The sequence below is a fragment of the Nycticebus coucang genome, chromosome 22 (assembly GCF_027406575.1).
Source record: "Nycticebus coucang isolate mNycCou1 chromosome 22, mNycCou1.pri, whole genome shotgun sequence".
Taxonomy (NCBI): Eukaryota; Metazoa; Chordata; class Mammalia; order Primates; family Lorisidae; genus Nycticebus; species Nycticebus coucang.
This window is the reverse complement of record NC_069801.1, coordinates 45,971,535-45,997,323: the sequence shown is the minus strand read 5'-3', so window position 1 is coordinate 45,997,323 and position 25,789 is coordinate 45,971,535. Positions and strand designations below refer to the sequence as shown.

Genomic DNA, 25,789 nt, shown 5'->3' with positions numbered 1-25,789 from the left:
CTCTCACAAAATAAGACGAATAGCATACTACTACACTTATCAATTATCTCAGTAAATGTTAATGGCTTGAATTCCCCACTGAAGAGACATAGATTGGTTGACTGCATTAAAAAACACAAGCCGTCCATTTGCTGTCTGCAAGAAACACACCTGGCTTCAAAAGACAAATTAAAGCTCCGAGTCAAGGGTTGGAAGACCATTTTTCAGGCAAATGGCATTCAGAAGAAAAGAGGAGTTCCAATCTTATTTTCAGATTCATGTGGATTTAAAGGAACTAAAGTCAAAAAAGACAAAGATGGTCACTTTATATTGGTCAAGGGAAAAATACAAAAAGAAGATATTTCAATTCTAAATATTTATGCTCCCAGATTCTTGAAACAGACTTTACTCAATCTGAGCAATATGATATCTGATAATACCATAATAACAGGGGACTTTACCACTCCTCTTACAGAGCTGGACAGATCCTCTAAACAGATTAAACAAAGATATAAGAGATTTAAATGTGACCCTACAACAACTGTGCTTGATAGACGCATATAGAACACTCCGTCCCAAAGATAAAGAATATACATTCTTCTTGTCACCCCATGGAACATTCTCCAAAACTGATCATATCCTGGGACACAAAACAAATATCAACAGAATCAAAAGAATTGAAATTTTACCTTGTATCTTCTCAGACCATAAGGCACTACAGGTGGAACTCAACTCTAACAAAAACGCTCGACCCCACACAAAGGCATGGAAATTAAACAATCTTCTGTTGAATAAGAGATGGGTGCAGGAAGAAATAAAGCAGGAAATCATTAACTTCCTTGAGCATAAAAACAATGAAGACACAAGCTACCAAAACCTGTGGGATAATGCAAAAGCAGTTTTGAGAAGAAAATTCATCGCTTTAGATGCCTACATTTGAAAACAGAAAGAGAGTGCATCAACAATCTCACAAGCCATCTTATGGAATTCGAAAAAGGAGAACAATTGAAGCCTAAACTCAGTAGAAGAAAAGAAATATCCAAAATCAAATCAGAGATCAATGAAATTGAAAACAAAAGAATCATTCAGAAAATTAATGAAACGAGGAGTTGGCTTTTCGAAAAAATGAATAAAATAGATAAACCATTGGCGTAACTAACGAGAAATAGAAAAGTAAAATCTCTAGTAACCTCAATCACAAATGAAAAAGGGGATATAACAACTGATCCCACAGACATGCAAGAGATCATCTCTGAATACTACCAGAAACTCTTTGCCCAGAAATTTGATAATGTGAAGGAAATGGATCAATATTTGGAATCACACCCTCTCCCTAGACTTAGCCAGGAAGAAATACGGCTCCTGAACAGACCAATTTCAAGCACTGAGATCAAAGAAACAATAAAAAATCTTCCAACCAAAAAATGCCCTGGTCCAGATGGCTTCACACCAGAATTCTATCAAACCTTCAAGGAAGAGTTTATTCCTGTACTACAGAAATTATTCCAAAAAATTGAGGAAGAAGGAATCTTCCCCAACACATTCTATGAAGCAAACATCACCCTGATACCAAAACCAGGAAAAGACCCAAACAGAAAGGAGAATTTCAGACCAATCTCACTCATGAATATAGATGCAAAAATTCTCAACAAAATCCTAGCCAATAGGTTACAGCTTATCATCAAAAAAGTCATTCATCATGTTCAAGTAGACTTCATCCCAGGGATGCAAGTCTGGTTTAACATACGCAAGTCTATAAACGTTATCCACCATATTAACAGAGGCAAAAATAAAGATCACATGATCCTCTCCATAGATGCAGAAAAAGCATTTGATAAAATCCAGCATCCTTTTCTAATTAGAACACTGAAGAGTATAGGCATAGATGGCACATTTCTAAAACTGATTGAAGCTACCTATGACAAACCCACAGCCAATATTCTACTGAATGGAGTAAAACTGAAAGCTTTTCCTCTTAAAACTGGAACCAGACAAGGTTGTCCTCTGTCACCTTTACTATTCAACGTAGTGCTGGAAGTTCTAGCCAATACAATTAGGCAAGACAAGGAAATAAAGGGAATCCGAATGGGAGCAGAGGAGGTCAAACTCTCCCTCTTTGCTGACGACATGATCTTATACTTAGAGAACCCCAAAGACTCAACCACAAGACTCCTAGAAGTCATCAAAAAATACAGTAATGTTTCAGGATATAAAATCAATGTCCACAAGTCAATAGCCTTTGTATACACCAATAACAGTCAAGATGAGAAGCTAATTAAGGACACAACTCCCTTCACCATAGTTTCAAAGAAAATGAAATATCTAGGAATATACCCAACGAAGGAGGTGAAGGACCTCTATAAAGAAAACTATGAACTCCTCCGAAAGGAAATGGCAGAGGATATTAACAAATGGAAGAACATACCATGCTCATGGATGGGAAGAATCAACATTGTTAAAATGTCTATACTTCCCAAAACAATCTACCTATTCAATGTCATTCCTATCAAAATACCAACATCGTACTTTCAAGATTTGGAGAAAATGATTCTGCGTTTTGTATGGAACCGGAAAAAAAAAGTATAGCTAAGGTAGTTCTTAGTAATAAAAATAAAGCTGGGGGCATCAGCATACCAGATATTAGTCTGTACCTACAAAGCCATAGTGGTCAAGACAGCATGGTACTGGCACAAAAACAGAGACATAGACACTTGGAATCGAATTGAAAACCAAGAAATGAAACTAACTTCTTACAACCACCTAATCTTTGATAAACCAAACAAGAACATACCTTGGGGGAAAGACTGCCTATTCAATAAATGGTGTTGGGAGAACTGGACGTCTACATGTAAAAGACTGAAACTGGACCCACACCTTTCCTCACTCACAAAAATTGATTCAAGATGGATAAAGGACTTAAATTTAAGGCATGAAACAATAAAAATCCTCAAAGAAAGCATAGGAAAAACACTGGAAGATATTGGCCTGGGGAAAGACTTCATGAAGAAGACTGCCATGGCAATTGCAACAACAACAAAAATAAACAAATGAGACTTCATTAAACTGAAAAGCTTCTGTACAGCTAAGGAGACAATAACCAAAGCAAAGAGACAACCTACACAATGGGAAAGGATATTTGCATTTTTTCAATCAGACAAAAGCTTGATAACTAGTATCTATGGAGAACTCAAATTAATCCACGTGAAAAAAGCCAACAATCCCATGTGTTAATGGGCAAGAGACATGAATAGAACCTTCTCTAAAGATGACAGATGAATGGCTAACAAACACATGAAAAAATGTTCATAATCCCTATATATTAGAGAAATGCAAATCAAAACAACCCTGAGATATCATCTAACCCCAGTGAGAATGGCCCACATCACAAAATCTCAAAACTGCAGATGCTGGCGTGGATGTGGAGAGAAGGGAACACTTTTACACTGCTGGTGGGACTGCAAACTAGTACAACCTTTCTGGAAGGAAGTATGGAGAAACCTCAAAGCACTCAACCTAGACCTCCCATTTGATCCTGCAACCCCATTACTGGGCATCTACCCAGAAGGAAAAAAATCCTTTTATCATAAGGAAACTTGTACTAGACTGTTTATTGCAGCTGAATTTGCAATCGCCAAAATGTGGAAACAGCCTAAATGCCCACCAACCCAGGAATGGATTAACAAGCTGTGGTATATGTATACAATGGAATACTATTGAACCGTTAAAAAAATCGGAGACTTTACATCCTTCGTATTAACCTGGATGGAAGTGGAAGACATTATTCTTAGTAAAGTATCACAAGAATGGAGAAGCCTGAATCCTATGTACTCAATTTTGATATGAGGACAATTAATGACAATTAAGGTTATGGGGGGGGAGGAAAAGCAGAAAGAGGGATGGAGGCAGGGGTTGTGGCCTTGGTGTGTGTCACACTTTATGGGGGCAAGACATGATTGTAAGGGGGACTTTGCCTTTCAATTCCAATCAGTGTAACCTGGCTTATTGTACCCTCAATGAATCCTCAACAGTAAAAAAAAAAAAAAGAGTTTTGTAGTAGAATCCCTGGTGTTTTCCAGAAAAACAATCACATCATCTGCGAAGAGTGAAAAAATTTTTTTTATTATTATGAAATCATAGCTGTGTACATTAATGCGATCATAGGGCAAAATATATTGGTTTTATAAACAGTTTGACACATTTTCATCACACTGGTTAACATAGCCTTCCTGGCATTTTCATAGTTATTGCATTTATATTTATATTTATATTCTACATTTACTATGTTTCACATGTACCCTTGTAAGATGCACCACAGGTGTAATCCCACCTATCATCCTTCTCCTCCTTCCTCCCTTCCCTCTCCACCTTCCCCATATTCTGAGGTTATAACTGGGTTATAGCTTTTCTATGAAAGCCATAAATTCGTTTCATAGTAGGGCTGAGTACATTGGATACTTTTTCTTCCATTCTTGAGATACTTTACTAAGAAGAATATGTTCCAGCTCCATCCATGTAAACATGAAAGAGGTAAAGTCTCCATCTTTCTTTATGGCTGCATAATATTCCATGGTGTACATATACCACAATTTATTAATCCATTCATAGATTGATGGGCACTTGGGTTTTTCCACCACTTAGCAATTATGAATTGGGCTGCAATCAATATTCTGGTGTAAATATCTTTGCTATAATGTGATTTTTGGTCTTCTGGGTATATACTTAGCAGAGGAATTATAGGATTGATGGCACATCTACTTTTAGATCTCTAAGAGTTCTCTAAACATCTTTCCAAAAGGAATGTATTAATTTGCATTCCCACCAGCAGTGTAGAAGTGATCCCTTTTCTCCATATCGACGCCAACATCTCTGGTCTTGGGACATTGTGATTTGGGGTAATCTTACTGGAGTTAGATGGTATCTCAAGGTAGTTTTGATTTGCATTTCTCTGATGATTAAAGATGTTGAGCACTTTTTCATATGTCTGTAGACTGTGTGCATGTCTTCTTCAGAAAAGTTTCTCTTCAAGTCCCTTGCCCAGTCTGCGATGGGATCACTTGTTCTTTTCCTGCTGATATGTTTGAGTTCTCTGTGAATTCTGGTTATTAAACCTTTGTCAGATACATAACCTGCAAATATCTTCTCCCATTCTGAGGGCTGTCTGCTTGCTTTATTTACTGTGTTCTTGGCTGTGCAGAAGCTTTTTAGTTTGATCAGGTCCCAGTAGTGTATTTTTGAAGCTGCTTCAATTGCCTGGGGTGGGGGTCCTCCTCATAAACTACTCGTCCAGACCGATTTCTTCAAGGGTTTTCCCTGCACTCTTTTCTAGTATTTTTATAGTTTCATGTCTTAAGTTTAAATCTTTAATCCAGTTAGAATCTATCTTAGTTAAGTGTGAAAGGTTTGGGTCCAGTTTCAGTCTTCTACAGATTGCCAGCTAGTTCACCCAGCACCATTTATTAAATAGGAAATGTTTTTCCCACTGAATGTTTTTAATTGGCTTGTCAAAGATAAAATAACAGTAAGTAGCTTGACTCATCTCTTGGTTCTCTATTCTGTTCCAGACATCTAGTTCTATGTTTTTGTGCCAGTACCATACTGTTTTCTTCACTATCGATTTATAGTATAGTGTGTGGTCTGATAGCGTGACTCCTCCTGCTTTGTTTTTATTTCTGAGTAATGTCTTTGCTATTCGAGGTTTTTTCTGGTTCCATATAAAATGAAGCATTATTTTTTCAAGATCTTTAAAGTATGACAGTGAAGCTTTAACAATGATTGTATTAAAATTGTATATTGCTTTGGATAGTATGGACATTTTAACAGTGTTGATTCCTTCCAGTCATGAGCATGGTATGTTTTTCCATTTGTTACCATTTTCAGCTATTTCTTTTCTCAGAGTTTCATAGTTTGCTTTATAGAGAACTTTCACTTACTCTGTTAGATAAACTCCCAAATATTTCATCTTCTTTTGCACTACTGTGAATGGAATAGTGTCCTTAACTGTTTTTTTCAGCTTGACTACTGTTGGTATATATAAAGGCCACTGATTTATGTATGTTGATTTTGTAACCTGAGACCTGCTGTATTCCTTGATCACCTCTAAGAGTGTTCTAGTAGAATCCCTAGTGTTTTTCAGATATACAATCATATCATCTGCGAAGAGGGAAATTTGGTCTCTTCTGACTCTATATGGATACACTTAATCGCCTTTTCTTCCCTAATTGTGATGGCTAAAACTTCCATTACAATGCTAAAGAGCAGTGGAGACAATGGGCAGCCTTGCCTGGTTCCTGATCTGAGTGGAAATGATTTCAATTCAACTCCATTCAAGACAATATTGGCTGTGAATTTGCTGTAGATGGCCTCTATCTGTTTAAGAAATGTCTCTTCTATACCAATTTTCTTAAGTGTTCTGATCATGAAAGGATGCTGGATATTATCAAAAGCTTTTTCTGCATCAATTGAGAGAATCATATGGTCTTTGTTTTTTAATTTGTTTATGTGCTGAATTATATTTATAGATTCACGTACATTGAACCAGCTTGAGACCCTGGGATAAAACCCAGTTGGTGATGATGTATAATTTGTTTGATGTGTTGCTAGATTCTGTTTGTTAGGATCTTGTTGAATATTTTTGTATCGATATTAATTAGTGATATTCGTCTATAATTTTCTTTTTTGTTAGGTCTTTTCCTGGTTTTGGGATCATGGTGATATTTGCTTCACTGAACGTGTTGAGTAGTATTCCTTCTTGTTCTATATTTTGGAAAAGGTTGAGTAATATAGGTAGTAGTTCCTCTTTAAAGGTTTAGTAGAATTCTTGCGTGAAGCCTTCTGGTCCCAGGCTTTTCTCTTTAGGGAGATTTTGTATGGTTGATGCTATTTCAGTACTTCATTTAGGCCTGTTCAACATTTCCACTTGATTCTGGCTAAGTCTTGGAATGCAACGTGCTTCCAAGTATTGGTCAATTTCCTTCAGATTTTCATATTCTGAGAATAAAATTTCTTGTAATATTCATTAAAGATATATATCTTTTTATTTCTGAGGAGACTGTTGTTATTTCGTCTTTTTCATTTCTGATTGATGAAATTGGAGACTTTACTTTCTTTTCCCTGGTTAGGTTAGCCAAAGGTTTATCTATTTTATTGACCTTTTCAAAAAAACATCTTTTTGATTTATTGATCTGTTGTATAATCCTTTTGTTTTCAATTTCATTTAATTCTGCTCTAATTTTGGTTATTTCTTTTCTTCTACTGGGTTTCAGGTTGGAATACTCTTCCTTTTCCAGTTGCTTGTGATGTCCCATTAAGTTGTTAAATTCCTATTTCTGTTCTCTTGAGGAAGGCTTGCAGTGCTATAATTTTTTTTCTTAGGACTGCCTTTTCAGTATTCCAGTAGTTCTGATAATTCATATCTTCATTTGTTTGTTCCAATAATTTGGTAATTTCCTTCTTAATCTCATGTATGACCAGCTATCAATCAGCATAAGGTTATTAAGCTTCTATGTTTTAGTATGAGTATGCAGATTCCTGTTGTTATTGAGTTCAATTTTTATTCCATGGTGGTCTGAGAAGATGGAAGGAATAATTTCTATTCATTTAAATTTACTGAGGTTAGACTTGTGACCTAAGATGTGATCGATTTGGGGGTATGTTCCATGGGCTGATGAGAAGAATGTGTATTCAGTTTTGTTGGGATGAAATGTTCTGTAGATGTCTTGTTAAATCCAAATGTGTAAATCTAAAATTTCTTTTCTCACCTTCTTATTGGAGGATCTATCCAACACTGCCAAAGAAGGGTTAAAATCTCCGACTATTATGGAGCTGGGGGAAATCAAGTTGCTCATGTCTGTTAGAATTTCTCTTATAAATTGAGGCACCTTCTGGATGGGTGCATAAATATTAATAATTTAAATCTCATCATATTGAGTTTTACCCTTAACAAATATGAAGTGGCCATTCTTATCCTTCCTTATTTTTGTTGGTTTAAAGCCTATTGTATCTGCATATAGTATTGCAACATCTGCTTTTTTCTGATTTCCATATGCCTGAAATGTGTACTTCAATCCCTTCCCCCTGCGTCTATATTTATCTTTTAAGGTAAGATGAAATTCTTGTATGCAGCAGCTATCTGGCCTGAGTTTTTGTATCCAGTCAGCCAACCTATGCCTCTTTAGAGGACAGTTTAAGCCATTCAAATTAATTGAGAATATTGATAAGCCTGGTGAAATTTTGGGATCGAGGTTTTCAAAAGTCCAGTGGACATTTTTAATATTTTCACCACTGTGGAAGTTGGAAGTTGATCAAAAGTATCTGAGTGAGTCTACTTTTGTGGTAGAGGATTGTGCTGGGCATTATGGAGAATAGGTCTGAGAATATGCTGAAGAGCTGGTTTAGTTATGGCAAATTTCTTTAACATGTGAATGTCATTAAAGTATTTAATTTTTCCATCATAAATGAAACTCAGTTTAGCTGGATACAGGATCCTGGGTGGAAAGTTATTTTGTTTTAGGAGATTAAAGTCGATGACCACCCTCTTCTGGCTTGAAAGGTTTCAGCAGAGAGATCTGCTGTCATTCTAATATTCTTCCCTTTGTAGGTTATGGTTTTCTTACATCTGGCTGCTTTCAGAATTTTCTCCTTCATATTAACTTTAGGGAAGTTAATTATGATGTGTCAAGGGAATATTTTATTCAGGTTGAGTCGTGCTGGGTTTCTGAAACTGTCTGCTATCTGAATTTCAGAATCTCTTGGCATGTCTGAAAAAATCTCTTTCTTAATTTCATGGAGAAGAGCCTCTGTGCCTTGCGAAGCCACTTCATCACTTTCAGGGATTCCTATGAGGTGAACATTAGCCTTCTTCAACTTATCCCATAGCTCTCTGAGAGAATGATCCGTTTTTGCTCTCCATTTCTCTTCCTCTTTGAGAGTTTGAAGCGTTCAAAAGCTTTGTCTTCAGTGTCAGAAATCCTTTCTTATGCTTGCTCCTCTCTGTTACTGAGGGATTCTACTGTATTTTTCAGATCTTTGAGGGCTGCAAATTCTTATCTCAATGTGTCAAAATCTTTGGTGATTTTGTCTTTAATTTTGTTGAATTCTTGAGACAACTTTTGAATTGCTCATGGAATTTCTAATTCCAACTTTTTCTTCATTCTATTTATCTTGTTTGCAATCCAAATTCTGAATTGGATTTCTGACATCTCGGCCATCTGTTTATAAATGGGATCTTCAGTTGCATCTGCCATATTTTTCCTTGTTTGAGGGGTTGATCTACTCTGGTTATTCATGTTACCATAGTTTTTCTGCTGATTCCACCCCATGATTATTTTACACTATTGACTAGATGAGTGGTTAAAGAAAAGTTGGGTTGAGGGCTCCAGGAGTCATGATTAACCAGCCCTTTCCCCAAAAGCTGGGACTAGTGTCTGTTCCTTTTCCCCCAGGAGCTTTGACAAGAACCTATCCTGTGCTATGGCCTGAGAAACTAGGAACCTGCTTGGTGTGGTGGGGCTCAGTCTTGTTTTCAGCTGGTCTCTGTCCAACCCTAGTGAATCAGTACTCTGGGTTGAAATCTCAGCTGTGGAGAAATACCAGCAATTACATCACCCCACCTCCCACAGGCAACAATTGGAAAAGGAAAATCAAACCTTCCCACAACCACACACCCATGGTACCACTTGGATAGTCCTTGGGTGATTGGTCCAATTTAAGAGGTCCAAATCAATTGTCTCATTCAGTACCTATCTCAGGTGGGAGAGTTTAAAAGGTCTCTGGCAACTAGAAGGCAGGGGTCTGCTGACAACTCAAATATGACTCGTTCTGATGCTCCTTGAGGTCAGGAGGACCCACCCAGCAAATAGATCAGTCTGGGAAGGTTGATGCCTCCTTCCCCACCTTGCACCTCTGTCACACCCAGTCACTGATAACCCACAGGGCTGTGACCCAGTTGTCTCCAAAGAGCAGATACTCTAGGGGTTTGCACCTGCCTGAATCACAGGGAGATCTATGTCTGCTCAGCCAGGCCACTGCTCTCTGCCACTCTCTGGCAGGGGGAGGTGAGGCCTGACAACCTTGGGTGACTATTGGAGGCTGGAGCTATTCACTCAGTTCCAGCCCTGCCCTTGATTGATGTTACTGATAGAACAGAACAACTTTGCAGAATTTGTTTCTGTCCTGGCTGTTTTCCCCCGAAGAAGAGATGCTGTTAGATTTCACAGAACCTGCAACTCAGGCCCTGTCTGTGCCGCTGCCCAGTCTCAGCTGCAGTTTGTATTTGCAGCACAGTTAGCTGTCAGTTCCAGCCTCTGCCTGCCCTCTTTGTCTTGGCTAATGATCCCCTGAGGGCCAGGTACGTCCCAGGCTCAGTAAAGCAGTGCTCTGGGTCATCTCCACCCTGGGATTCTGCCAGCTCTGCTCGTGCATATTCTAGTCCCTGTGCTCCACCCAGGTTGGTACTACCTGAGGAAAACCCTTTACTCACAGGGCCTGCGTTTCCGTCCCAGGTCTGTTCAGCAAGTGGATGCCACCAGAGAAGGTGCTCAGTTTCCTCTGGTTGCCCAGAGAGACAGGGGGTGTGACTCCGGAATATCCAGGGGTGAGCACTATTTTTGCTGAAGGGGCTGCTTCTTTTTGCCTCAGGGTACTGCTGCTCCTGTATGGTTGCCTCTCAGCTGATCACCCTCTCCTCACTCCTGTGTCACAGAATCAGCACTGACCAGCAGCAGTCCATGCCCTGTCCACATCTCTCGAGAAAATACCCAAGAATCTGGACTCCTGGGGGACAGGGTTCCAGACCTCAGAGTGAGAGTGGAAATGAGTGCAGGTAGAGAATATGTACAGTTTATACAGTTTTATGCCTGGCAGGAGAGTGCCATGGTACCCTAGAAGGAGAAGTTGGTCCAGTTTTTAGAGGGTCTCTCCCATGAAATATAATGAAGTGACTTTTGGACTCTGCTCGCTTGTTTGTATGGAGTACTCTGACCCATTCTCATGAGGGAGGGGATTCCCATCTGCTTGGCGATAGATTTTGTACATTTTGTTTGTATCCTTGAGGTTGCAGTTTGCCTCAGCAGGGTTGATGTGCATTCTTCAACCTTCTCTCTTGGCTCAGCTCTGATCTACCAGGTTACTTGCTAAATTTCTGTCCTTTAACTCTCCTTCTGGATGGAAGCCTCTGTGGAAAGCTGGCTTCAGTCAGCTGTCTTCACTTTGCCCTTGTGATTTCTTTCTTAATCTCTTTTTTAATCCAGCTGTCAATCAACCTCTGATCATTTAGTTTCCATGACTTGGTTTGAGTATGAAGATTCCTTTTGCTGTTGAGTTCAACTTTTATTCCATGGTGGTCTGAGAAGATACAAGGAATAATTTCTATTCTTTTAAATTTGCTGAGGTTAGACTTGTGTCATAGGATATGGTCAATTTTGGGGGGTGTTCCATGGGCTGATGAGAAGAATGTATGTTCAGTTTTGTTAGGATGAAATGTTCTGTAAAGGTCTGTCAAGTCCGTTTGTTCTAGGGTCTGGTTTAAGTCTAATATTTCTCTGTTTAGTTTCTTCTTAGGGGATCTATCCAAAAATGTCAAAAGGGTCTTAAAATCTCTATTATAGTGCAGTAAGATATCAAGTTGTTCATATCCATTAGGGTTTGCTTTTATAAACTGAGGAGCATTCTGGTAGTGTACATAAATGTTAATTATCGATATCTCTTCATGTTGGGTATTTCCCTTAACAAATATGTGGTGACCACCCTTATCTTTCTTTATCTTTGTTGGTTTAAAGCCTATTTTATCTGCAATTAAAATTGCAACCCCTGCTTTTTTCTCATTTCCATTTGCCTATATTATAGATGTCCATCCCTTCACCCTGAGTCTATTTTTATTTTTTAAGGTAAAATGAGATTCTTGTTTGAAGTAGATATTTGGTCTGAATTTATGTATCTAGTCTGCCAGCCTGTACCTCTTTAGAGGACAATTTAAACCATTCACATTAATTGAGAGAACTGATAAGCCTGGTTATGTTTTGGGTGTCATGTTTTTTGGATATCCAGTGGACATTTTTAATCCTTTAACCACTGTGGAAGTTGGATTTTGTTCAGAAATTTCTGAGTGAGTTTACCTTGGTGGTAGAGCATTATAGTGGTCCTTGCGGAGTCTAAGAGTATCTGGAGAGCTGGTGAGTCTAAGAATATCCTGGAGAGCTGGTTTATTTATGGCAAATTTCTTCAACATGTGTATGTCATTAAAGTATTTGATTTCTCCATCACAAATGAAACTCGATTTGGCTGAATACAGGATCCTGGGTTGCAAGTTGTTTTGTTTTAGGAGCTTGAAGTCAATGACCATCCTCTTCTGGCTTGAAATGTTTTGGCTGAGAGATATATAGTCAATCTGATACTTCTTTCTTTGTAGGTGATGCTTTTCTTATGTCTGGCTGCTTGCAGAATCTTATCCTTCATCTTAACTTTGGCAAAGTTAATTACAATATGTCTAGGAGATGCTTTATTTGGATTGAGTATTTTGGGGGGTTCTGAAACTGTCTGCTTTTTGAATTTCTATATCTCTTGCAATGCTTGGGAAATTATTCTCCATAATCTCTTGGAGTGGAGCATCTGAACCTTTAGGACTATCCTCTTCTCCTTCTGGAATTCCTATAAGACCAATATTTATTCTTTTGGAGGGATCCCACAACTTTCTTAGGGAATGATCAGTTTTTGCTCTCCTTTTGTCTGCTTCTTTGAGTGTTTGGTTCTTGCTTCTTTTGACAAAACATTCAAAAGTTTTGTCTTCAGTTTCAGAGATCCTTTCTTTTTCCTGGTCAACTCTATTACTGAGAGATTCTACTGTATTTCAGAGCTCCTCGACTGTTTTCATTTCCTTGAGCTCTGATATCTGTTTTCTTATTATGTCCATATCTTTGGTAACTTCATTAATTATCTTTGAATTCATTAATTTCTTGAGACAACTTTAGAACTACTCTTTGGATTTCAGTTTCTAACTTTTCTTCCATTCTATTCATTTTCTTTGCCATCCATATTCTGAGATCAATTTCTGACATTTCAGCTATTTGTTTATGCATGGCATCTTCAGATGTATCTCCTTTGTCATTCCTTGAGGTGTTGATCTACTCTGGTTATTCATGTTGCCAGAGTTCTTCCATTCATTCCATACAATGTTTTTTTTCCCACCTTTTGGTTATTAGAACTGGTAGGGTGAGATTGAATTGGGGCTCCCTGGTAGTAGAGATAATGAGCCCCTTACCAAATGCTGGGCTTTGTATTTGTAGCTTATCTCCTACAACTTTTCAAAGACCCCTTTCAGAGTTTTGGCCAGAGACTGTGAGGACCTACTTGGTGAGATAGCACAAGCTAGCTCTGTTTTGACATCAGCCAACCTGTCCCCTATCCTAAGTAGTTATAGTATTAGGTTTAAATCTTAGCTGAAGAGATACAGACATCTATGGTGCCCAGCCCCCACCCTTCAGTTCTTTTCCCCTACAGAACTTTGAAGGTCAAGTGTCTCTGTGTGGACAGCCCCAGACACGAGTTCCAATTAAATTGTTTCAGGCAGGGCAAACCCTGCTCAACACAGATGGTTCCAAGGGTCTCAAACAGCACAATTGGAGCTGGGAATCCACGCCACCACCCACCAGACTCAGTCCACACTGTTGTCCACATCTCTGCTTACAGGCTCAGTTGGAGCCAGGGCCCACACCTCCACCTGCCAGTCTCAGTCCCCACCCAACAAGCCTCTGCTTTCCAGACCAGTTGGAGTCAGGGACCCACTCTCCACCCACAGGTCTCAGTCCATACCCAGCAAGCCTCTGGTCAGGGGGGCAATGCCCCCACCCACAGGTCTCAATCCACTCCCAGAGGCTTGCTGGCTCTGTTCAAGTCAGGGGACCATGCCATTGCCCTCAGGTCTCGGTCCATACCTGCCAAGCCTCTGCTTGCAGGCCCAGGTGGGGCTGGGGACTAGCCCTGCCTGCTGAACTCTGTCCATATCGGGCAACCATTCTCCTACTGTGGGCGCCATCAGAGCTGGGGGTTCTGCACCCCATCCCACCACATACAGCCTGAACCAGGGGTCAATAACACCACTGGCTGGGTAAAGTCATAATCAGGGGACTGTTCCTCCTCTTGCTGAGTATTCCTTTTTTCCCACACCCTCTTTCTTCCCCTCTAGTCACAGATTCTATCCTGATGGTCGGCGGTCAACACTATGCCCAGATCTCTCAGGAAAGGACCAAACACTGCTCTCTGCAGGGAGCAGAGCTTCAAACCTCCATGCAAGGGGGGGAAGGGTGGACTGGGAGTTTGGAATTGTGGGGGGAAATATCTGTTCAATTTTATGCCTGGTGGGGTGGTGTCTAGGTTCATAAGTGGGACCTCCCTGGAGAAAGAGACCTGGTGTTTAGCATCTCTCTCTAGTGAGGGAAAATGAGAGGTCTTTTGTTCCCTGCTTGCTTGCAGAGAGCCTGCAGTGAGTCTCCTACTTGGGGGAGGGGTCTCCCATCCTCTAGTCAATAGGCTTTGTACCTGTAATTTGTTTTCTTGAATGCTCTTACTTGGAGTTACAACTTGTTGAACTTCTTTCTTTGCTCAGCTCTTTACCTCTGGCTTCACAGACTTTGATTCTGTCCAGTTTTTCTCCCTCTGGTAAGGAGCCTCTGTGAAGGGTTGCTACCAGTTGGCCATCTTCCCAGAATTCCCCTGGAATGATATTTTCATTGTGTTCTTTGTGGTTCTACTCTTTGGGTATAGAGAGAGTATTGAAAACTTTAAGGTTCCTCTAACCAACAGTCATTAGTATTTTGTGAATTAGAAAATAAAATCTCATCCAGGTTAAAAGGCTTGCCCAAAGTCAAACATTTAGTAGGTCTGGAAACTGAGAATAATTTTTATACCAAATTCAGTTTTCTTACTTATACATAGACTTTCTTTCATTTATTTATTTATTTTTACTGTTTATTTTGTTTTTATTTTTATTTGTTCACATGTATGAGATACATGTGTGATTTTGTGTAGTGAAGTCAGGGTTTTTAGGGTATCCATCACCCAAATAACATGCATCATACCCATAAACTGATTTCTTATCATCCTCCCTACTCTCACATCCTTGCCCTTCCAAGCCTTCGTTATAGATCATTTTAATCTTTACATCCTTGTGAAACTTTCTACGTATTTATAAAATGGCATTTGTCTTTCTGTGCTTGGCTCATTTCAATTAAGAATGAACTCCATTTCCATCAGTGTTGCTGCAAAATATGTAATTTCATTCTTTTTATGGCTGAATAGTATCTCATGGTGTAGATATGCCATATTTTTTAATCCATTTATTCATTAAACAGACATTTAGGTTGATTCTATATCTTTGCTATTGTGAATAGTGGTGAAGTAATTATATGAATGCAGGTATATTTCAGTTATATTGATTCATTTTACTTTGGGTAGATACCCAATAGTGAGATTGCTAGTGAAATGGTAGTTTCCTTGAGAACTCTCCATTCTTTTTTCCATAGAGGCTGATTTACATCCATACCAACAGTGGATAAATTCCCTTTTCTTCTCATTCTTGCCAACATCCTCCTTTTTGTCTTTTTGATAATAACCATTCTGAATTAGGTAATATGATATTGCTTGGTGTTTTTTTATTGCTGTTCTCTGATGATTGGTGAAATGTTGAGCATTTTTACATATACCAATTAGCATTTGTATGTTTCCTTTGATCAATGTCTATTCATGTTCTTTGCCCATGTTTTTAATGGGGCTGTGTCTCGTTGTTGAGTTGCTGGAGTTCCTTGTGTATTCTGGATATTAGTCCCCTGTTGGATGAATAGTTTATAAATATTTTCTCCTATTCTACAGGAGAATTGTTTGTTCACCCTGTTGCTTATTTCTTTTGCAGTGCATAAGTCCCATTTGTCTATTTTTGCTTTTGTTACCTGTGTTTTGAGGTCTTGGTCATAAATTCTATGCCTATACCAATGTCCAGAAGAGTTTCCCCTAAGTTTTCCTCTAGTGTTTTTATAGTTTGAGGTGTTATGTTTAAGTTTTAAATCATCTTAAGTTGATTTTTTTATATGAGTGGTGAGAAAGAGGTGTAAGTTTCATTCTTCTGCATATGGTAGGTAATACAATTTTCCCAGCATCATTTATTGAAAAGGGTCCCCTTTCTCCAAAGTTCTTGTCAGCTTTGCCAAAGATCAATTGGCTATAAGTATGTGGCTTAATTTTGGGGTCCTCTATTCTGTGACATTGGTTTATGTGTATATTTTTCTACCAGTACCATGCTGTTTTGATTATTATAGCCTTGTAATAGAATTTGAAGTCAGGTAATGTCATTCCTCCAGCTTTGTTCTTTTTATTTCAGGATTGCTTTGATTATTTGGGCTCTTTTTCTGTTTAATACAAATTTTAGAATTTTTTTTTCTAATTCTGTGAAAAATGATGTTGGTATTTTGGTAGAAATTACATTGATTTTGTAGATTTCTTTGGGAAGTATGGTCCTTTTAATGATAGTAATTCTTCTTATTATGAATGTGAGATTTTTTTCTATTTTTTTGTGTTCTTTTAATGTCTTTCATCAGTGTATTATGGTGTTCATTGTTGAGGTATTTTACCACCTTCGTTAAATATATTTCTAGGTATTTTTCATAGCTATTATAAGTGATATTGCCTTCTTGATTTTTAAGTGGTTTTAAATCTTATGCTCCCCTAGGATATGTGTGTTGATCCACTCATTTCATATTAAAAAGCACCATGTATGCTTGATTATTCATTTGCTTATTTGTTCATTCAAAAAGTATTTAGGTGCTAGAAGTGGGCAGGAAGTGTTAGAAGAATTGGCTTATTAAGTTGGTTATTGCCAAGGATTTTATGAAAGAGTTTGAGAAAGGACATATAAGACGGGAGGACAAATTATACCCATAGTTATTATTTTTTTTAATATTTAAAATCTTTCAACACAAACTCAGCAAGAGGTCTTGAAAGGCACAAAATAATTACCTATGTATATCACTAGCCTATAACCTTTCTGAGGGTAAGAACTATATTTTTGTTCACCATTGAACTCTAGTGCTGAACATAATGCTATCACATAGCATTTGGTTAGTCAATCACTAAATGTACTGTCTAGTGGGTGAGCAGCCAAGTAAACAGAATGTGGCAATGAAATATATATAATAATTGCCTGGCATGGTACTGAGCATTCCTATGTGCACAGTATTTGCTATCTAGCACTGAGTACAGTGCTCTTTGGGAACATCCAAGACAGTCCCTTTCTCCAATACAGGGAGGAGGAGGCAGCACTGAGCTGCATCTTCAAGGATGAATGTATGAAAGGGGTAAAAGAATATTCCACATAACATGGAATGTTCAAAGACAGGGATATTTCCAAGAACACAGTATATTTAGGAAAATGCATGTGAGCAAATGAGATTAGCATTCAATAAGCCACAAAGTTCAGGGCCTTGAATGTCTGCGGGTTTTGACTTTATTCCGAAGAATGTTTTGAATCCATTGAAAAACTTTAAGCAAGGAATGAAATGATATGATTTGTCATTAGAAGCTGTTTTCTTAAATCATAGTTAATTTTTTAAAATTTAAAATCTTTTAACACTAACTCAGCAAGAGGTCTTGAACGTTTGACTTTCATAAATGTATAACTTTTGTTATTGTCAGTATAGGAGCCATTAGATGGTTGTATGCCTCTGCATATGGATATGTATAAAAAGCAATATTAGCAATAACATTTTCTTTAATTAATTTTCCTATGACTGAAATCCTATTTGAATATTCATTTTTACAAGAGTACAGTGTGTTGTGATGCACTTCGGTGAAATTAACTCAACGAGCTCTTCTTTCCAATTTTAATATTCTGTTGGGTTTTCTGTTCCCCAAAACTCATTAGTATCTGAGTGCAGCGCTGATGAGAAACAAGAAAGAGGCATATTGTGTGAATGTGAGTTGGAGAAAAGAGACAGCTGGCACGAGAATTTTCTAATAAAGTCCCCAAAAGGCTGCTGTGTCTTAACAAAAAAAGTATGCTTTGAGCTTTCCCTTTGTACTAAAAATTCTGAATCTTATTTACACCTTTTATGAATGCTGGCAAAAGCTAAATTATTCTCACTGAAACCTTCTCATGGACCTATGCCAAAGAAGATTTAATATGTTTTCCAAATTTTCTGGTGGTGTTAAAAATTTTTATGAAGATTCACTTCACCACATGAACATTTGTACATATAGATGACATAGTTTTAATCTCCAGCAAAATCACTAGCAATATGTCTTTTGACCACCCCTCCCTCCCCTTCTGTATCAGTAAACCTCTATGATTTGACCATGCAAATGTGCTCATATTTTCCCACTTGCATGCTTTTACTTATAATGCCCTCATTTCTTTCCAGAATGCTTTTCCTATTATCTTTATGTTGACATATCACCATCTCCCCTCTTCCAAGGCTGAGTTCAAACGTTTGCCCTTCAAGAAGACTTTTAGCCCATGAGAAGATTTAAGTTCTCCTGGAATCTGGGATACTTATCACACTCCAAGTTCTTTGACAGTTGTTTGCATACACAACTCTTATAATTACAATAGCTGTCATTTGTTGATCATTTTCAATGTGCCAAGTTTGGTATTATTTTAACAATGTGAATTTGATACTATTACCACCATTTTACCAAAGATGGTAAAGCTGAGTGCAAATATGACTACCAGACTACTGAAGTTCACACTTTGGGTATAAAAGTCTAACTATTGAAAGTTCATACTCTTTAACCGCATTGGAGAGTTTTCTTGCTTTATTTGCCCCGTATTGGAGGATGGTAAGACAGGTTATATTTGAAATTAGCCTTGAAGAATGAACGAATGAAGAATTCTGAAGAGAAAGGTTGGAAGGGGTTATTCTAGGTAGAAGGAAATATGGGTGCAAGAATGAAGAAATATGTATGTAGTGAGTGTATAAGGTGTTGGGGAGTATTGGCTCCTTAGGTTGTTTACTGCCAAGGCTTTTATGAAGGAGGGGAAAGGACATAATACCGAAAGGGCTTATTAAGCCCATATTGTGACATGGGTGTGGAGTAGAGGGGAACTCTACTCCCAGGTTCAGGAATGGAGGGACAAGCTGAGGCCCTTGGTGGAGGAAGGAGGGCATGGCGAGAGCTCATGATGATCCATAAAAAGTGCCAGGTGATACGGCTCCAGAGTTCACAGTTCTTTTTCAATTGTGTGGTCACCTCTAGACTCCCTCCCCTTGAGACACAGAACCAGCTGAGACTGGTTTCATGCTTTTTTTCCTGAACTACTATGGGACAGGATCCTTAAATACTAGCAAAAACAGGATTGGGTCAAGAACTCCTAGTTTGAGAGAAGGAAGAGATGTGAGGGCAGGGAACTAGGCAGAGCATTGCATAAGCCAAGTAAAATCAGTCTCTAAACTGGGTCATGAAGCAGGGAGGTGTGAGGGGGAAGTAGCAAGAACTTCCTTCGTGTTTTTAATGTGTTAAGACTGTTTTAGTTCAATGTGAGGCATGATCAGGAAGAACATATGTCCAAGTTTCTCTTGTTTTGAAGTGTTGATTGGTATAACTAAGAGAATGCTAAAATAACTCTATAGACACATTGAAACATTTCTAAAGTAACAGCATAGTCTATTCCAAGGGTGGCAAAAGGGAAGGAAGATTTTTTGTATTCTTGTGGTGACAGGTACCTCACCCTTTGGTACATCATTAATTTTGAACAAGTAGTATCACCTGTCTAGCCAGACGTCTGTGAATCCCTCTTTAGTAGCCAGGGGACTTACACAAGAGCTGTGATCTTTGCTTGTGGCTGGCTCACTTATAGTGTCTGTAGCAAGGCAACTCTGCTTTCTACAACTATTTCCTGTGCCCTTTGCTATAGAATATATTACATCAAGAGGAATTTCTATAGGGATAAGGACCTGGCCTGTCTTTACTCACTGCCATATCCACAGAATTTTGTATGTGTATATTTATTTGTTGAATAAACAAATGGAACACAGCATGGGCTTGGAAAACCTGGGTTTAGTTCCCAATTCTGCCACATAATTGTTTGCTGGGCGCTTCCGTGCAAAAATGTAGAATCCCTGAGTTTCTGTAGAAAGAGAAAACAGCATCTGTCTTGTTTAACTTACAGAATTCTTGTGAGGATCAAGTACATATGAAAACACTTGGAGAGATGTTATAATTAGCAGAAGGAGGTAAGGAGAGGAATCCATCACTGTGCCCTGTGCCAGGTGCTTTACCTTCAAAACCATGTTTAAATCTCATAATAGTTTTAAAGGACTTTATTATTGTTCCCATCATTCAAATGAGGACACTGAGGCTTATAGAAGCAAAGGTCACAAATTTAGTAAGTAGTTAGCCAAAGCGGCAGAGCCTCTTCTGTCTGACTTTGCAAAAACCCATGTTCTTATGCTCTATACTGTACAAATCTGAGGTAATTTTATTGAAATACTGACATTTAAATGTGAGTTTTTATAGAAACCTATCATAGAAGGACAAAAATCATTCTTAAAAGATACTGCAATTGCACCTAACTTTATCTGGGAGGAGACACTTTGCCATAGTTAGCATCCTAGTTCTCAGCAACCTGTATATCCTGACATTTGCATGTATGTCTGTGGGAACTCAGCTGATAGTGCTTTGAGAATACAGTGTCATCTGCTAAAGGTACTTTTTCTCATTTAAGCTCAGGTCTCCACTTAGTGATGCACATTCAGTGTATTGAGTGCAGAATCGTTTTGCCTATGTACGTTATATTTGGTATAAATCTATTTTTTTCTGCTTTCTTGCATTGTTTGTCCGACAGCAATTAGAATAGTCTTGAGTGGTTTAAGTGAAGACAAGACATATGCTAAGTGAAGGGGAAGCACTTTATTTAGAGGCAGAGAAGTGTATGGAATCTCAGTTCTGCCCCCACTTAGCATTAGGATTTGAACTCTCAGAGACGTGGCCTTCCCCTGTAAAACAGTGATAGGAGCAACTGATTAAGAGAAGTGTATCAGAAGGTCAATGTATATAAGAGTCAGTTCTGTGTAGCTCTACGTGTTGCATCTTGTAAATCTTAGTTTCTTTTCTTCTTTTTTTTAATCCTTAATATTTGTAGTAACTGCTAAAAATCAATAGACTTGGGTTCCAGTCCCAGATTTTGAGCAACTCCCTTCACCTTGCTAAGCCTCAGTTTCTTCATCTGTTTCTGTTTTTAACATTGGGATTTTGTTCAGGTCTTATACCTGTCAAAAGCCAAAGGTCTGCCACGTGGAGTGGCAAGTGCTGTGATAGGGTTACTGAGACTCTGAGGATACTGAGAAGGAGAACTAACTCAGTCTTAGTGAAGAGGGACTAGGGGCTTCAGACCAAGAGGTCAAAGGATTCTTCTTTGGAATGATAGTGCTTGAACTGACTCTTGGAAAAATATAAGACCTATTTAAGTACAGAAAACAGCAGCATATTTATCAGTTTATATAAAACCTAAAGACAAGAGGACAAGAAAGGTTTAGTAGGAATGCATGCATGGATTGTGAGGGCTAGGGTAGGGGAGGAAAGAGTCAGGAAAGCCTAAAGTGCTAAGGAATTTGGGATTTATCCTGTAGATGATGAGGAACTTAATTTTTTTATGCTTTTTTATTTTTATTTTTTTAGTTTTTTTTATTAGATCATAACTGTGTACATTACCGCAATTATGGAGTACAATGTGCTGACTCTATATACAGTCTAGAATGTTCACATCAAACTGGTCAACATATCATTCACCTCACTTATTCAATTGTTGTGTTTAGACATTTATACTCTACTTTTAATATGTTTGACATGTACGCTTGCAATCAATGTACACAATAGGTGAGGTCCCACTGATTACCCTCCCTCCACCTGTCCCCTCACTCCCCTTCCCTCGCCCTCCTATTCTCTCCTTCTTTCTGAGCTATAATTGTATTTTATCTTTCGTATGAAGATATGAGTGGTTATATATTGATTTCATGATAGTATTGAGTACATTGGGTTTTTTTTTTTCCATTCTCGAGATACTTTACTAAGAAGAATATGATCCAGCTCCATCCATGTGAACATAAAAGAGGTGAAGTCTCCATCTTTTTATGGCTGCATAATATTTCATGGTATACATATACCACAGTTTGTTATTCCATTCATGGGTTGATGGGAACTTGGGCTGCTTCCATAACTTGCCAATTATGAATTGGGCTGCAATAAGCATGCTTGTGCAAATGTCTTTGTGGTAGAGCGATTTTGGTCGTCTGGATATATAACTAGTAGAGGAATTGCAGTCTTGAACAGCAGGTCTACTTTTACTTCCCTAAGTGTTCTCCAAAATTCTTTCCAGAAGGGACACATTTGTTTGTCTTCCCACCAGCAATGCAGAAGTGTTCCCTTCTCTCCACATCCCCACCAGATCTGTAGTTCTGTGATTTTGTGATGTGGGTTAATCTTACTGGAGTTAGATGATATCTCAAAGTGGTTTTGATCTGCATTTGATGACTAAAGATGAAGAACATTTTTTCATGTGTCTGTAGGCCACATGCCTGTCTTCTGCAGAGAAGCTTCTGTTTAAATCTCTTTCCCACAGTGAAATGGAGTCACTTGTTCTTTTCTTGTTAATAAGTTTGAGTTCTTTGTGGATTCTGGTTATCAAACCTTTGTAAGAAACATAACCTGAAAATATCTTCTCCCATTCTGAGCATCTCAGGATATAAAATCAATACTCACAAATCAGTACCTTTTATATACACCAACACCCAAGCTAAAAAAAATAGTCAAGGATTCTATTGCTTTTACAATAGTACCAAAGAAGATGAAATATTTGGGAATTTACCTAACAAAAGATGTGAAAGATCTCTATAAAGAGAACTATGAAACTATGAGAAAAGAAATAGCTGAAGATGTTAACAAATGGAAGAACATACCATGCTCATGGCTAGGAAGAATCAACATTGTTAAAACGTCCTTACTACCCAAAGTCATACACAAATTGAATACAATCCCTATTAAAGCACCACTGTCATATTTTAAAGATTTGGAAAAGATAGTGCTTCATTTTATATGGAATCAGGAAAAAACCTTGAATAGTCAAGACATTACTCAAAAACAAAAACAAATCAGAATGAGGAACTTTAGAAGTAGAAAGGGGACATGATCATGTTTGACTAATACTTTTGTGACTATGGGATTTGAGAGACCAAAAGAGGCAAACAGACCAGTTAGAAGGGAACTGGAGAGCCTGAGTATGAATGGGCATGGTGTATTTAAGGGGGGGAGGGTGGTGGTGGTGGTGAAGAGACCAATTGCTGCATTAACTGTGATTATGTGCTGATGTGGGGAAATGAGAAAGGCCAGGCCACTGAAGTCAGCCATCAAAGACCTCAAATAAAACTAGAAGGAAGAAGAATCATTTCTGATTCTATGATTGGTGTGAAATACAAATTGATTGGGAAGCTCTCACCTAACAGGCACAATGAAAGGGTATACAGCGCACCCCATGGGTAAAGGGCTCAACTACAACTTGAACTTTACCTAACAGACACAATGTAACCTAATCAGTTGTACCCTCATATTAATCTGAAATAAAAAAATAAACATTTAAAAAAGAAATTACAAATTGAGATCAACTTTATATATACATATATACTAAGCAAAGTGCAGTCTCCCCTCAAATTCTCTCTGAGATGTGGATATATTTCTAAATTTCTATGTAATTATTAGGACTGAAAGTAAACATTAGTAAAATTATCCACCTGGTGTCCAGGAGGCTACCTGGGACACCAGATTCACCTTCTACATTTTATTAGGTTTAAGAACAGGAGTTTGATGGTTTAGGATTGTCTAGGAAGAGAGTCTTCTGCTTCCTTGGTGATCACTACCATTTCGTCACTTTGAGAATTATAACCTTCATACTACTCTAACTACATCATCAAAACTATAACATTTGAAAAATGGAACTGTGTTTTTTCAATCTGTAAGCATTTACTGAGTATCTATTATCTTTTGGAAGGCAGCCAAGTCTAGAGGAAAAGAGGACAAAGTTGCTCGGAGAATTAAATAAAATTGTATGAGACATGTCAGGTACCCAGCACATTGCCTGGCACACGGCAGCCCAAATAATAATGGTCCCCTCCTTAATGCTGCTGGGAAACTCGGATCATCATGAATAAAGAACAGCTTGTACCCACTGGGAGTTATAGCCTCATTAGAAAGATAAAATACAATGAATAAAAAACCTTTTTAATGTTTCACAGTTTAAAAATCACTTTCACATCCACTATTTCATGTCGAGCTTCCAGTATCAATTCAAGTAACCAGGGAAAGATATATTGTATCCCAATTAAACAGATGAGAAAATTAACATTTACGGAGGTCAAGTGGATAAACAAGACAACATTGTTATCAAGTGGCAGGGAAGTTCTACCTGGTTGCAGATTATGGCTCTTTTCATTACAAATTGATCCAATTTAAGACAAAGTATTGAGCACTTGGTACTCTATGACCTAAATTCTGGACTGTTCATGGTAGAACAATAATTTATTATTTTATTGTAGAATGCTAAGGGAACCTAGAAGAGAAAATTTTATTCCTCCTGAAACTCTGCAATTCAGTGTTCTTTTCTGCTCTCTTTCAGGACTCATTTCTAAAGGGTGGGCATCCTTCACTTGGTCTCCTGCCCCGGTCCCACTTAGGTTCCATTAATGTCCTAAGAACTGGTCTAATATGCTGAGGATTTTTGCTCCATTCTTCTGTTCTCATTCCTGGTTAAGTAGCTGTCAGGGGCAAGTAGCTGTCTGCCTCAGCTACTGAGAAACACCTGGAATTAATGTGCAAACTACCATTCCTATGTCTTGTTGCCCCCACCTGCGATTTGAAATCCTTAATTGTCCAAGGGGAAGCCATGATTTCTGCCTTATATCATCCTCCAGTCTTCCATTACTCCTCATCTTCTGTGTAATCCTCTCACCAGCATCTTTGGAAATCCCTTTGAACAGAACAGGCAAGACAAAATTCATCATGGCATTGACCGAGGGCCTTACTTGATCTAGAGCTTGTGACTGGCTTATCTTTGATGAAGGTATATAGAGAAAAAAAAGAGATTACACTAAGCAGATTATTATTCTGAGAAAGTTATTGTTATTCTGAGTCCAGTGAATAATCCCTGCTTCCAAGAAGATAAGACACACTTGCATGAGTTGAGTAGACAGCACATGAAAATTTATCTTGAGTGCTGTTTTACGTAACATTTAATTGATGTAATATCCCTCTGAGCAGCTATTAGTGTTTTCATTATACCGATGGGACAACCAAGGCTCAGAGAGCTAGTTGGGCTTTGCCCAAGTTCCCAAAGCCAGGAAGTAGTAGAACTGTGGTTGAGGATTCATTATTCTGACTGAATGCACTATTCTGTTCTCTTATTCCAAAGTTGAAGTTGATTATCAAATTCTAAATCATGCAGCTTAAATACTAAATGTTGCTAGAGCCCAGGTTGTGGGTGGTCTGGGAGTAGTGTGTAATGGAACATTTGGGGAAGGTTTTCTGAAGAACCTAGGTATTTAAGGATGAGTTTGGAGAGATGGGGAGAAGGGAGGAGGGCATCAGTAGGAACAGAGTGTTCAAAGCTGTGGAGGTGGGTGTGAGTTGGGCACATGTGGAGGTAGTGTGGATCGTGGCCTACAAGAGCAGAAAGTGCATTTTAAGGAAGAGGACAGCTTGGTTTGTCTGGGAGGAGGGATGTCGGCCTAAATATGTCTCTTATGCCCTACTCCCTCATAACTGTGTGTTATGAGAAGACCCTCTGAAA

General features: G+C 38.4%; 1 protein-coding gene across 1 annotated transcript in view; it reads left to right on the top strand.

Annotated features, from left to right (window-relative positions):
• AGBL4 (AGBL carboxypeptidase 4) overlaps nucleotides 1-25,789 on the top strand; it is a 1,493,965-nt gene that overhangs the window by 743,558 nt on the left and 724,618 nt on the right. The window lies entirely within an intron of this gene.